Source organism: Oreochromis aureus, linkage group 14 (assembly GCF_013358895.1).
Source record: "Oreochromis aureus strain Israel breed Guangdong linkage group 14, ZZ_aureus, whole genome shotgun sequence".
NCBI classification, from domain to species: Eukaryota; Metazoa; Chordata; class Actinopteri; order Cichliformes; family Cichlidae; genus Oreochromis; species Oreochromis aureus.
In genome coordinates, this window is record NC_052955.1 from 130,092 (window position 1) to 146,472 (window position 16,381).

Consider the following 16,381-nt stretch of genomic DNA (forward strand, 5'->3'; position numbering starts at 1 on the left):
CACATCTGCACCTAATTGCTGATTCACTGAGAAGTGATCCACACACAAAATACACATGCACAAGCTCGTGCAATGAAGAATGCTTTGCTAACAAATGTTCTTGCTGATACGCGCAAAATGTTGCACACACACACACACACACACACACACACACACACACACACACACACACACACACACACACACACAGACTCTGTTACAAGAAGCCATTGATTACTTGGAAAGCATTTTATGTCATCCAGAGGATTTCAGAAACAAGGTTTAAAATTCTCTGCTTATGAAAACGATGTCTGTGTGGTGAGAGAGTGGAGTTTCTTGCACGTGACTGCATGCTTCAGGATGTTTATGGCTGCTCAAGGCCTGGAATTGTTTACTGTGCTTCACACAGCCTGATGAGAGATATGAGGAGCAGTGGTACAGAGTGAAAATGATGAATTAATTGTGTAAATGTTTATTTCAGAGCGCCCCATTTTCTATGATTGAGATTTAATTCCTGGAGGAACAAAAGAAGTTGCATTTCCCTTGAAAGATCTAGTGACAGCAGGTGGAAAGACCGGGGCAGATTTGTGGACGTTTGTAACAATTGGCGAGTCGCTGGAGTGGTCTGAGTTCAGACCAAGAAAGTATCAGAAACTAATTAAAGCCAGGAGCAGTGAATGCAACTCTGCATGCTACAGCACCTGAGGTTCTAATTCCCAAAAACTATTGTTTCATCAGGAAGGATGAACTTTCCTGTGAATTTTCTGTTGATTTTTCCTCAGCACTAGGTTGATTTTATCAGTGAAGTTTGGGTTGTTTTCTTTCTCTAAGAGAGAGGCGGTTTTATGCTTGGACATGTCTGGAACTGGCCCTAGTATTTATTTTATTATTTTATTGTTTACTTTTGTTTTTGCTTTTGTTACAGTGCACTGAGATAAGAAATCTGAGAGGTGTGATCCACCGGTGTTGATAATTTGTGAGTTCATGATTTAACAATCAGCTCTCTTTTAACTAGGCCCGAAAAATTGAAATTTAAAGTGCTATGAAATATTCTTACTGGAAACAGTCGCAAAGTGCTTCTCTATGATTATAATGGGCTTTGGAGAAATTCACTTATATGGAACACTGATCACATGAGATGGTGAGTCCCGAGTCTAAAAGGATTGCAGCAGTCAATCCAGTCCAAAATCATAAAGAATTGTTTTTATGTTAAAAATGATGACGTGATCTTGCTGGTGATGGAGACTCTGGACTAGGTTGCACGTGAGACGCCACTATCAGCAATACCTGGTATGGATGCGTGTGAATGAATGCGTGTGACTGCGTGTGATGGACTGACTTGACACTGAGACAAAGACTGCACCAACTTTAGGATTAGTAAATGTTGACAAACAATTAACCCAGTCAGTAAGAAAAGGGTGGATGCTTTGTTTTGTTTTTTGCAGGAGCAGGAGGACAAGAGAGACCAGAGGGGGAGACGGTAGCTTCACTGGAGAGTGTGGAGCTTCAGAGTTAACCCTTTGGCTGCTAATTTTGAGTTACTGATGTTTGCATGAAGAAAACTGTGTTTTATTGGCTGTGTTTTGATTAGGGTATCAGACTGCATGGTTGGGAAATGCAAAGGAGGGGACTGCGGCTCTCAGTGTGGAGGTTTCTGCAAAAGACTGAAGTGTAAATGCCGTACGTTTTCAGAAAAAGGAGGGAGAAAGAAGAAGATTGGACAACATGGAAAATAGACAAGAAAATCAGTGGAAAATCAAAATCAGCATGCTTATACAGCCGCATATCACCTATGGCACTTAAGTAATCAACATGGCTGAAGGAATGACAACATGACTGCAAAAAGCAGTTACGGACATCAGATCAGAATCAGAATCAGAATCAGAATCAGAATTGTGTTTATTGGCCATGTATATGTGCAGACAAATACAAGGAATTTGGTTCCGGTAGATGGTGGCTCTCGAGCACAGCAATGTAAATCTCACACACACACACACACACACACACACACACACACACACACACACACACACCTATATGTACATTACACATGCATACACATACATACACAAAGCTGTGTAAACCAACTATAAATAACTAAACTTATGTACATAAAATACAGAAATGAAATGAGGTGGAATGAATACTACAGAATGTACATAAGGTGCAGTTGCAGTCTGGCAGTGGGGAGCAGTGTGACAGGTCAACTGTTTAGGAGGGAGATGGCGAGGGGAAAGAAACTGTTCCTGTGTCGGGTGGTCCTGGTTTGCAGGGTTCTGTACCGTCTGCCAGAGGGCAGCAGGTCAAAAGTCTGTGTCCAGGGTGTGAGGGGTCAGATGATTTTCCCTGCCCGTTTCCTGGTTCTTGAGAGGTACAGATCCTGGATGGAGGGGGGGGGGCACCGATGATCCTTTCTGCTGCCCGTACAGTCCGCTGCAGTCTGCTCCTGTCCTGTTTAGTGGCTGCACCATACCAGACTGTGATGGAGGAGCACAGGACAGACTCAATGACTGCAGTGTAGAACTGGATCAGCAGCTCCTGTGGAAGACTGTACTTCCCCAGTTGTCTCAGGAAGTACATCCTCTGCTGGGTCTTTTTGAGGATGGAGTTGATGTTGGTCTCCCACTTCAGGTCCTGGGAGATGGTGGTACCCAGGAACTTGAAGATCTCCACAGTCGACACAGGGCTGTCTGATATGATGAGGGGGCAGAGTTGGGGATGTCTCCTGAAGTCCACTGTCATCTCTACAGTTTTAAGAGTGTTCAGCTCCAGATTGTGCTGACTGCACCAGCGCACCAGCCGCTCAACTTCCTGCCGGTATGCAGACTCATCACCATCCTGAATGAGGCCAATGACGGTGGTGTCATCTGCAAACTTTAGGAGTTTAACAGCCGAGTTCTTGGAGGTGCAGTCATTAGTGTAGAGGGAGAACAGTAGTGGTGAGAGGACACATCCTTGAGGGGCACCAGTACTGAGGGACCGAGTTTCAGAGGTGATCTCCCCCAGCCTCACTTGTTGCTTTCTGTCTGTCAGGAAGCTGGTGATCCACTGACAGGTAGCTGGAGACACGCTGAGCTGGGAGAGTTTGGAAGAGAGAAGTTCAGGCACGATGGTGTTAAAAGCCAAAGATTGACATCAGATCTAAAAACTGAGCAACTGGTGCATCCAGATCTTGAGAAAACTTGCTATGGTGAATTAGAGCCTTGATGGAGAGAAGGAAACATCACACAATCTGCCTTAGCTCAGGTGGCAGAAATTTTGGCTCTCACCAAAGGCAATACAACTTTCAGGAGGAGGAACCTGACAAATGAATGCTCTAACAGAGGAGTCATTACCATCATTTGACAGAAGATGACATTAAAACAAAGATCCAGGAGCCTACAAGATCAGTGAGCGGATGGAGAAACAAACAACACAGAATAGTGGACGTTGGAAAGTACATGGTGAGAGATCAAGTTGCCCTACAAAACTTGGTCAACTATCATTAAAACGACCACATGGTCCTTAACATGAGAGCAGAAACAGACTCAGAAGAACATGGAAGGCCTGTAAGTGACACCCACACATGGAAGAGATGGTGGAAAACTGTGTGAGGGAACGCAACACCTGTAATGAACACGACCCAAAGCAGCTGTACCAGTGTTCAAAAGGGAAGTTTACACTGAAGGCTCCTTTTGGGGACATGAAAATGGATTCTACAGACACGAGAAGCTGACAAAAGACAACGAAGAACATAGAAATCTTCTTGTGATGGTGGACAGACACCAAATACGAAGAAGCAATACCCTGCAGAGAAAGGAAGCAAACCCAGACATAAAATGGCTGTGAAATGAACTGATACTAAGACATGAAGTACCGAGAACCATTAAAATCAGACAAAAGATTCCACTGTAACAACGAACATCTGAAAGAAGTGGAGAACACGTTCTGACATGACTAATCACAGCAACATCTTACCATTCAGAATGGCAGGCCATTGTAAAAGGCCAATTAAATATTTTATAGGAAAAATCGCCACAACCAAAACAATGACAGAGGGTATGGTCTGAAATAGAGTTGTGTAATAATAAACACTGGTCCACGTGACTGAGGTTTTTTCCTCTTAAAATAGTCAATCATTAAAAGAAGAATACGACCGACAGGGGCATATGCTAGGATGTGGTACTGCAAAAGAACAAAAGCAAAGTAAAGAAAGAAAAAACCATTGCATTTAGATTTAATAAATTCAAATTAAAATGTACCGTTATACTCAGAGGATCAACATGAAATCAAATATATGAAAATTTTGTATGAAGCACATGATTGATAACTGTTCTGTCCTGAGCTTTTGTTTCCTATAGCACCCACTTGACCACACAATCAGTGGTCACGCCAAAGGAGGGTAATTGCACATGTTCGAGGGAGGAATATCACCAAAAGTGGGAAAGGTAAGCCCTGATGGGGGTGATAACACCATAAATTTCACTTATGGTCAAATTCCTAAACTGTGACACCAAGGATAAAATTCTTCAAAATTTAGAGACAGATAGGAGTTCTACATAAACATAATTTAGGAAACCCCATAGGGATTGAGGGTGAGAATCTATAATATTTTGAAATAACACCCAATATAATGTTGACCATGTTGATTATGTTTATTCTAGTGTGCAGAGATTGGCTAATCTGACCAGGGAATGCAATAAACAGGAATCTCAGAACAGTCGGCATTAAAGCCACCTTTGACAGTCCAGACTAGAATGACGTTGGACATCCTCAGGGTGGAAAAGGGTTGGTGTAATCAAGGTGTGGTTCGGCTTGTTGTATGCCGAACCTTGAAAGAGTAGTTGTCAAACAGCTAACAGATCATCTGCAGAGGAATGGCTTATTTGAAGAGTTTCAGTCAGGTTTCAGAGCTCATCACAGCACAGAAACAGCTTTAGTGAAGGTTACAAATGATCTTCTTATGGCCTCTGACAGTGGACTCATCTCTGTGCTTGTCCTGCTAGACCTCAGTGCTGCGTTCGATACTGTCGACCATAATATCCTATTAGAGCGATTAGAACATGCTGTAGGTATTACAGGTACTGCACTGCAGTGGTTTGTATCATATCTATCTAATAGACTCCAATTTGTACATGTAAATGGAGAGTCCTCTTCACACACTAAGGTCAGTTATGGTGTTCCACAGGGTTCAGTGCTAGGACCAATTCTGTTTACATTATACATGCTTCCCTTAGGCAGCATCATTAGAAGACATAGCATACATTTTCACTGCTATGCAGATGACACGCAGCTCTATCTGTCCATGAAGCCAGGTAACACACACCAATTAGTTAAACTGCAGGAATGTCTTAAAGACATAAAGACCTGGATGGCCGCTAACTTTCTGCTTCTTAATTCAGATCAAACTGAGGTTATTGTACTCGGCCCTGAAAATCTTAGAAATATGGTATCTAAGCAGATTCTTACTCTGGATAGCATTACCTTGGCCTCCAGTAACACTGTGAGGAACCTTGAGTCATTTTTGACCAGGACATGTCCTTCAATGCACATATTAAACAAATATGTAAGACTGCTTTCTTCCATTTGCGCAACATCTCTAAAATTAGAAATATCCTGTCTCAGAGTGATGCTGAAAAACTAGTTCATGCATTTATTACTTCCAGGCTGGACTACTGTAATTCATTATTATCAGGATGTCCTAAAACTCCCTGAAAAGCCTTCAGCTAATCCAAAATGCTGCAGCAAGAGTCCTGACAGGGACTAGAAAGAGAGAGCAGATTTCTCCTGTTTTGGCTTCCCTTCATTGGCTTCCTGTTAAATCCAGAATTGAATTCAAAATCCTGCTCCTCACATACAAGGTCTTAAATAATCAGGCCCCATCTTATCTTAATGACCTTGTAGTACCATATCACCCTATTAGAGCACTTTGCTCTCGCTCTGCAGGCCTACTTGTTGTTCCTAGAGTATTTAACAGTAGAATGGGAGGCAGAGCCTTCAGTTTTCAGGCCCCTGTTCTGTGGAACCAGCTTCCAGTTTGGATTCAGGAGACAGACACTATCTCTACTTTCAAGATTAGGCTTCAAACTTTCCTTTTGCTAAAGCATATAGTTAGGGCTGGACCAGGTGACCCTGAATCCTCCCTTAGTTATGCTGCAATAGACGTAGGCTGCCGGGGATTCCCATGATGCATTGAGTTTTTCCTTTCCAGCCACTCACTATGTGTTAATAGACCTCTCTGCATCGAATCATATCTGTTATTAATCTCTGTCTCTCTTCCACAGCATGTCTTTATCCTGTTTTCCTTCTTTCACCCCAACCGGTCGCAGCAGATGGCCCCGCCCTCCCTGAGCCTGGTTCTGCCGGAGGTTTCTTCCTGTTAAAGGAGTTTTTCCTTCCCACTGTCGCCAAAGTGCTTGTTCATAGGGGTCATATGATTGTTGGGTTTTCTCTGTATTTATTATTGTGCGATCTACTGTACAATATAAAGCGCCTTGAGGCGACTTTTGTTGTGATTTGGCGCTATATAAATAAAATTGAATTGAATTGTTTCTGCTCCTCTGTGCTTGCTCCAGGTTTTCTGTTTGTACTCTTATGGAGAAAATAAAACATAAAAACATGCAGAAAATAAAAGCTATTACCTTATCATTGATTGGTAACTGATTGATAATTAGACACATTCACAGCTGTATTGACTTGTTGTGGACGTGGTCTATTTCATGTTTAAGGACTCTAATTAACAGTTTGAAAAACAGCAACATTAAGGGAAGAATATGTAGTGCCACACTATCAGATGCCAGTGACGGTTGGGCTCAGTGATGAATCAGGTGAGCTGGATTCATGGCTGAATCAAGACATAAATTCTCCTGCTGTGGTCAGTGAGGGAAAACCAGGGGAAAAACGGAGTTGCAAAGGTGAAGTTGATATTAACACACAGGTTTTGTTTCTAGGTAGTTCTGCAGATGCAGGCTCTGGGCGGAGCCAGGAGTCCAACAGATTTAACATGATAATTAAACTGATTTCATTCCCCAACACAGGGTGGCAGAGCTGGAGCAACGATACACGAGAGGAGAATTTCTGATGTTTTCTGAGAAATGATGTTACTAACCTTTTCTTTTAATTTCTAGCTCGATAAATTGACACATGGGAGTGTCAAAAGGGGAATTCGAGTTTTAACATGAAACAATGTTTTCTATGATCATTTTATGACTTTATTTGTGTGTTTAACAATTTAGGTATGGTAAAACTTAAGATTAAAATGACCCACCAGTTATATCCAGAATCATAAATCATTATTTTCATGTTTAAGCTTTAATGGTTAAAATAAACTGAAACTGTTAAAACGGGTGAAAGGAGGGAAAATGTTTGGATTGAAAATGTTTTATTTCTTTTACTAAAATAAGTGGTTATAATTATTTTCATACACACATTGCAGATGTGCTCATGAGAGTTGGCACTCAGTCTTTTTAAGGTGATAAGCTTCGTTCATGTGACTGTCCGGACTGATATATTGTAGGAAATGACTTAGAGTGCAGAGGGGTAACTGCAAACATGCTTACACACATAGATAATAATTAGAATAGTTCTGAGAGTCCCGAACATGATATACTAAACCAACTTTGAATCACTAGAAGAACAATCGATAACAACATTAGATTATCAAGGCTAGGCAGAGAGGTGTTTTCCTTTTCTGTCTTTTACAGAGGAAGGAGCAGACACCAGACGAGGTCATGGAGATATGAGGATCCTTCGCAGCAGAGACAGACACAGAGACTGCCAAGACAGCAACTGGAGTCATGTCGTTTGGGGTCCTGCTAGACACGAGAGGATCCCATAACCACAGCAATAACCACGAAGGGGTTGGTGGAAATCCAGAAGCACCAGACCAAGGAGGGTCTGGCTAAGAAAGGGGGACTCGGCTGAGCCCCCCCCAAAAAAACATAGATCCCAGCCAGCCGGGGCAGAATAAATACCCTGATCTATGCAACGAACTAGCCCCTGAGGTTTAAAGAAAAGAAGAGGAGAAGAGAGCAGAGAATCGCCCGTCCCGGAAGATTAGTTGTTTAACTGTAAAGAAGGTCAAAAGCCCCTCAGACGGAGGTTTTAGTCTGAGCACAAAGGTGATAGCAAGAAACAACCAGAATGAGGATCAGGGGAAGCTGAAGAGTAATGGGAGATCTGAGAATTAGGTTTAGTAGTAGTCTGTGATTTTTATGTTATGACAATTGCCAAAACACAGCAGTCATCCCATATATGGTCCACCCGTTAAAGGGGGACAGAGGGCCAAAGAGGGAAAAGAAGCATAGAGGACTGACACCTAGTGGGTAAAAAGGGTGTGTCTTTCATTCTCAAGAATACGGCCCCGGGTGGTTCTGTAACTAGAACCCTGGGAAGACTCGGAACATCATTTAAAATAATAAATGCATGAATACTTTGGAATTGATAATCCGTTGGAGGAGTGGATGACGTCTGTCCTTGGGCAATGGAAGGGTTGTATTAGGTCCATTAGGGTTCCTTATTCGTTTTTACAGCTATTTGGGTAATTTGTGGTGGTTGTTGTGTGCCTTCTATCCGAGGATTATTAGTAAGGTTGGTTAACAGGGCAGTTGGGGATCTGATGACAACATGATGATGCTTGATGACTTTAGTAGTGTTGATCTGATCTGATCAGATCAAAGGAGGGAGTGTTGGGATTAAATAATTTGCAGTGCCTCAATAATGCTATGCTTTTTATTAATAAGTGTTATGAAGTTATATAGTATAGTATCAAGTGGACACAGCCCTGAAAAATAAAGGCATCAGACCATGTGTCCTTAGGGAGTAGAAAGCTGTAGACTCTCGCTCACGCTTGCCTGGGAAAATGTAGATAAGAGGGGACCATCTCTAGTGGAAAGTTACTGAGACACTGTTGTTTAGACTAGAATGAGAGAGCTTCTGTAATAAAACTGTTAGGGGCACACCACCATTTTGAGATCCGCGGCAACGTGTCATGCAGGACGCATCTCCCTTCTAGAAGAAATAAAGTGTTAAATGGTCTACTGAGCAGTGTTTTGTCTTCCATCGGACCCCTCTGAGGAATCAAAAGAACTCGATGAAGTGTTGATATTTACACAACCAATAAAGCAATATTTAATATATCAGTCTTCATTCTATCAGAAACAGTTATCACAGCTCGTACACACAGGGCTGGACTGGGACAAAAAAAATCAGCCCGGGCATTTTGACCAGTGACCGCCCACCATGGTATTATAGGAAAAGCCATAAAGCCTTTATAATAAACTTAAACCTACACCATCCTCCCTATTCTGGTATTCTAAACAGTACTTAGCAAAATATAAAACAACCAAATTTATAATTACATATACCTAAATAATAGGGTTACCAACTGCCAGCAAAAAGAAAAAAGAAAAAAAACAAAATAGGGAACCAGTCCCCACCGTCTGCCTCAAGATGCTTAATTGACAAAACCAATTTTAATTTAATGCACGTATAAATCAAATGCACAGAAATCTATTATTTTTCTCCAGGAATTAAATAGATTCAACATATTTCTTCAACAGAATTGCCAACTGCACAGATGGTACCTTAACAAAGGAAAGAATACTATAACTTACTAGGGTATATACTAGACTTAATATTGTTAGTATGCCTGGGTCGTTGACCCAGAGTTTTGAGTTTATTATATTATTTATCATTTCTAGTCTTTGGTTTCTTTGTTAGAGTTCTGTCTTATGGTTTACGTCTCTGTTCCCTCTGTAGCCATGCCTGCCTGTGAGTCTGTGTCTTTAAGTTCAGTCTGTGTTATGTTTCCTGTTTTACTTTGGAGGTGCGTGTCTTATGTTAATGTATCTGGTTTTGCTTCCCCTGTTTCATTAGGCCTGATTTGCCCCAGCTGTGTTTCCCTCCCGTTGCCCATTCCCTGATTGCTCCCTCTATGGCTGTATCCCAATTCTGTCACGGCTAGACGGTCCTCACCGGTCGCCTTGCCAATTTTTGTTGTGTTTGTGTGTACTTTGTGGTGTTCTCCTCTCCATCCTGTGCTGTGTGTCTGTATGTTGGAACACGGACTACCGGAAGCCGTGGCACGGAACGGCAGCTGACCCGGGGGGAGAATCCTGAGCTGGAATCACCGCACCTGTGCTTTATCATTTCGCCGGCTGCTACTAATCTGAAGCAAACCTATTTAATGGTGCGGTCGGGTCACAACCAACGCTGGAACGTTGAGCTAAACCGGGTAGCGAGTCGCGATTAGTATACCTAGTTTGTGAAGGAGTGAGAACGTTTTCGTGACCGTGTGTGTTTTTCTCATCTGCCTCCAGGATCCAGGGATCGGAGGAGGAGCGGGCACAAAAGGAGTTGTTTTGGATTATCACTGCACTGTCACCACGGGAGAGGTCACCGTATCACTGCACCGCTCTTTTGGATTACAGACTCGAACTGTTGCCTTATTTTTCACTGTGAATAAAATTCACTGCCACGCTGCAAGGAGTCTCGCACCTGAGTCCTTTAACTCAATTCTCCATGACAAATTCAGGGTCTGCAGCCTTAAAGTACGCAGCCTCAACGGTCCTCAAGGGCCACGTACTCAAAGACCGCTAAGGCTGGAAGTGCGAGGCTCGTGAAATGGGACGGTCTAGCCTCCATCGCACTTCCCAGGTTGCCTAGCAACCATAACACCAACCGCTGGAAACGTTTCATACAGCTTTGTTTGACAGAAATGAAGGAGAACATATTTTGTTCGTGTGTTTGTTTCTACACGAGCTTTGTGTGATTTAATAAGTATCTGAGGCCGAGACCACAGGACTGTAAAACATGATTGTTGGGCTTCATATCTGTACTGAACAGTCATTTAAGATTAGCTAGTAAATAACAATTAGCTAATTTTGTTCATGAGACTAAAGTCAGTGTAAATATGATATGGCCAATATTATAGTTATTATATTAATCATTATAAGTTATTACAGCAGTGAGTTTGAACTCTCAAATCAAATCACTTCTATTGTTACATCACATGTGCAGGTACACTGGTACAGCACATGTGAGTGAAATTCATGTGAGTGAACTCTGTGTCTTCAGTAAAGATTCAAGTTGCAGTTATTTATATTTCCTATCACCTTAAATCTTCACTCAAAGACAAGTATCTTTGACAGTGTATATATAGATGTATTATATATAAGAGACAAACATTGTTCGTTTAATATGTTGGCATTACTAAATTTGGCTCAATGCTTACATATATGTGTAAAAACCAAATGTACGAGCTGTGATAACGGTTTCTGATAGAATGAAGCAGGGGCGATTCTAGGATCAGAGCTTTGGGGGTGCTGAGCACCCAGAGAGCTGCCCATCCAGGCAAGATAAACTTTACACATCACGATGAGACTTCTTCCCCGTCTCTGTCAGTCCCTGCATCCTTAAATGTTTCCAGTTGTCCCGAGTTCCCTCTGACTGTCTCCTTGGTGCATTTAAACCCCTGTTCCTCCCTGTCCTTATCGTCTGTTGTCTTCATCTCCATTATCAGTCATCATATTTTTACCCTCTCTGTGCAAGTCTGCAAATTTCTTTATTAAATCATAAGATTCTTAAATTCATCAAGTCTCTCTGTGCCTGGGTCCTCGTCACAAAACATGACATCACTGTTTTGTACATTTTAACACAATTTAATCCCCACATTTGTGAAAGAAAAGCAAAACACTTTTTTGAAAAGTCTGTAACAAAACCATCAAATCTGATAAAGGTTATTTAAATGCTGCCAAAGAAGAATGGATTGGAATTTAAAAAAAAAACAAAACATATCCTAACCTTAATTACTGCAGGAGAATAATGAATGATGCTCATAATGAGTAAAAAGTAAACTGAGTGCATTTTTTGGACAGAGATTCACTTGTAAAGTGTGTGTATAATATAATACAGATACATAAAAAATACACTCCAAAAATAGAAGAGTCCTTGAAATGTACAAAATATTATTAAAAAATTAGAAAAATGGAGACACCTTGGCCTCTGGTACAATGTATACAATGTATGAAAAGATCTTTAGTGCAGATACTACTATGGCTCTGCAGATTTTTTCTTTTCTTTTAACATATGTCGCCTCACCTTGAGGTTGGTAAATCTCTCACATTTTGGTGGTCAAGTCTCTCAAGCATCTCTTTCTCAACTGACATCACAGCCAGGTGCTGGAGTCTGCTTTGACCCATGGTCCTTCTCAGCCAGGTATGGAGCTGACTCAAGACACTAAAGACCTTTCACAGCTACAGCTGCTAACTGGGTTTGTTAGGGCAACCTGAATAACAGTTTTCAGTGTGGGGAAGATCTGATTATCCAGAAGATTGTACAATGTTAACATATCTGGGATGGCACCAGCCTCACTCTTGAGCTTCAAAAAGTTTTTGGCAACCGTGACTTCCTCTGACTGAAGTTCAATATGGTAATGCAGTGCCAGGGCTGACAACCCAGTTTGTTTTGCAGATTCTGTATAGCAGCTTTAATATAGGGAGAACACAACTTCCAGATTGTATGAGTAAAATTAGTTGGGGTTTTTTCTTTGCCAGTTTAACAGTTTCTGTTTTGCCTGTCACTGTTCCCTGTCTGTTTTCTTACCTGGTTCTTCCTGACCTTGTACTTTCTCCTCATGTTCCCCTCTTTCTTCTCTCCCTCTTTGGACTGACAATCATTCTATTAAGATTACTAATAAAAAAGTCCTCTCTCAGTGTACTTTCAACCAAAAGGCAAATAACCAAACCACATGTACATCTAATAAAAGATCTAAATATTGAAACACTGATCCAACATTATCCTTTATTGATGGATCATTTGATCCTACACTTTTACCTGAATGTGGCTCCTGTTTTTGAAAAAACTTCCTCATATCCAATATGAACCTGGCTGTCTCTCTGCACACACACACACACACACACACACACACACACACACACACACACACACACACACACACACACACAACAGGAGTTATAAGGTTAATGGGTATCCAGTCAGTTAGCTAGTTAGTACCTTGGGTTCAATATGCACATATGATAAAATAACCAGTTTCTCTCATTACATTTCAAACAGGACAGCGGTAACAACTTTAGGCTACGGACAATTTTAAGTTTTAGATTTTAAATAGGCTGTATACATTTCAGTGGGAGCAACAGGACGGTCAAATGTCGCTGATTTTACTACAGAGCAGGACAGATTGTAGGGTAGCAAACATCGTCGGGAAACACGTTTTCAACACTGCAGGTTACCTGGGTGTAATGTTTTTCAGCTAAAAAGAAACATGACTCCTATCTAACTACATAAAGAGTAACTGAAGGTTAAATGCAGCTAACATGTCCTGTTTTAAGCCAGGCACTAAAACATCCGCTCCGCTGCGTCTCAGCCACTATCGCTCTGACAGCAACGCAACGGCGCTAGAGCCAGAGTAGCTGAGCTGGAACAAACCATTTTGGGAGGGGGGGTTATCTATACTCATCTCAATTAAGTACTGGATGCTTTTTATATTTTTAGTAGTGTGCCACACAAACAACAAATATTGTCAAAAAAGTAAGAAATCTTTGGGGGTGCTTTGATTCATTTTGGGGGTGCTTCAGCACCCCCCAAAATGGGCTAAAATCGCCCCTGGAATGAAGATCAGACTGATATATGAAATATTCCTTTATTGGGTGAGAAAATCAGACCATGTCATAACTGCTTTAAGTCATACAGAATAGATCTCAGAGCCTTAAACAGGCTGACTTCTGCTAAATGGGTCAAACTGGGCAGAAAGTCTACAAACACATAACATCCTTATAGAATATGATGTAACACTATAGATCAACTTACCTCAGAATATATAAAGCATATAAACAATTACAGCAATATGATGCAACAAACACAGCAGTGCTACTAATCCAAAATACTCAAAGCTTCGTAGAACTGAAACAAACATTTATTTTTAGCTCCATTCTGCTGCTGATACATACTTTAGGTTTCTGAATATTAAACTTGTTGCTGCCTTTCATAGTGTGTAACTTGAAGGCCCTGAGTACTTTCTCCCACACTGAAAACACTGGGATGATAACATTATTTGAACATTACCTAATAAGACTGATTCAGGACAGACAATTAATTATGTTAAACTTTCCTAGCAGTCCTTCACAAACAGGGAACAGTCTGTCTATTCTCTCCATCTGTCAGCTGCTGCTGGCTCTTCCTCCTCCTCTTCCTCACACACTGCTGAGTGTCCTGGTGGATCATCAGGGGTGCAAAGCCTCACAGATGATGTGCAGCAGTGGGTCCCTCAGTCTGTCCTCACTCTGGACACTTGCAGTTGTCACACATGGAAATCAAATGTGTGATAAGCTGCAGGATTCAAACACAAGTGTAACTTATAAATACATGTTCATACTTTTATTCCACAATCAGAGAGAAAGAAACAGAGAGAGAGTGCAGGACAGACAGACAGGTGACAGTCTCAGGTGTACACACTGCTACAAAACAGCACAAGAGAAGGAGGATTTAGTGTTTGTGTTATTACGAGTGCTAAACAAGAAGAAGAGTTCCCAGATGGTCCAGTGGACACATGTGTGACTCCTGTGATTAAAGCATCTTTCTTTCAGCTTAACGAGTGAACCGCCAGCTCGTTCAAACACACGTTAAAGTCCGTTTGGCTCGACACCACCGAACAGAGGCAGCAATATAACATAGCTAACATTAACAGTGCAGTGAATCCTGCTTGTGCCGTCATATTCAGGACTGCAAACCGAGCAGCATCACTGACTTTCAGCTTGTTGTGTTTGTGGATATATGACTGACTTTAATTATCCATGAAATCATCACATTCTCTGTAAGATTAAGGTCGACTATTGTATTATATTTTAAAGGCTTTAAAACAAAGTAAACGCTGAAAGTTCAAACATCGCTAATGGCAAATAACTTTGCTGACATGTGGCCAACAGTAATGTTTTAATGTTCCTCATTATTAAACATTTGCACATAAATAAGTGACATCATATTCAGTACTTACGTTTAACAGTTTACTCTTCGGCCGCTCCGCTTCTGCCGTCTGCGGCAAAATTATCCACAGTGACTGCCGCGCTATGGATTGTGGGATATGTTGGGCCACGAAGTCTACACCGCCACAGCCTTAAAATTCAGGGAAATGAAGGACGCATTTGAGGGCCGCATTTCGAGCAGCCTTTGAATTGGGACAGCCTTTGGCGCGCCGCTGTGATGTAATCGGCCTTAAAATGCAGACTTTAAGGCTGCAGACCCTGAATTGGGATACAGCCTATGTATTTAAGCCCTGTGTTTCAGTTTGTCTGTGTCGCGATCTACCGTTTACTATGCTGTGTGTTCTGTCTGCTTGCCTGAGTTTATTTGGAGTCTCTGTTTTGTTACCTTTTTGAGTTCAGCATTAAAGCTGTTTTTGAATTCACCTTTTGCCTCCGAGCGTCTGCACTTTGGGTCCACCATTCCTGCCTGCACACAGCAGTTCCATAACAAATATTTACTGAATACAATAATGGAGTTCTATACATTTTACATCAGATGAAAACTTTGGTTGTAAGATTCAGATAATTATTTATTAAAAGCTAGACATTTTAAATAAGAATAAGAAAGAAAAGTATGTCTTTGTGCCCCCCTTTCCCTGTTAATGCCCTACCTGCCCCCCTGGCAAAACTTTGCTAGACCCGCCCCTGCACACGTAGCTGTCAGCTATCTAGAAATGGATCCTGGTGTTATTTGTCTCTCAGAAACAGTTCATAACTTTCCTTCCACTCATTCATGTCACCTAAAAGGTAAACCTGTTTCTCCATCACCTGTTCAGCTCTGATGATTCAGTAAGGACATCTCCTGGTTTCATCTTCATGTTTCCCTCTCACCAGATATCGGTTTGGATATCTGGTGAGAGGGAAACTGTGTGTTGACTGTGTGTTGACCAGCACCTTTACAGCTGTGGCTCCAGCAAACATCAGCTGATACTAGAAAGTAATATTAAATAAATTATAACAACAGCTTATCAAGCTTAAACGTGCTGCTGTTGTTTAGTGCAACATCCGCTGGTTTCGTCTTTCTGGCGCAATGTGGGCGATAAACAAACGAGACGGGACAGCAAATCTGATCAGCTGATCATTGATCAGTTTCATGATTAAGCAGCAACAGGAAATGGAGGGGGAGATAATGAGAGAAGAAGAGGTAGCCATGCAGCGTAAAGATGCAGAATAACTCCAGCTTTGTGTCTTCTTTTTTACATTTTTGCTGAAGTTCAGGACAAATCGCATTCCTTTACACCTAAATACGGAACTTTAAAGTTCGACCTCATCGGCTGTAATTGGTCCAGCCCAGAGTCGATCATGACCAATTGGCCAATTCACCACCTTTCATTGTTTATACCGTTACAAAAAAAACAAACAAACAAAAATACTCATCGGCCCAT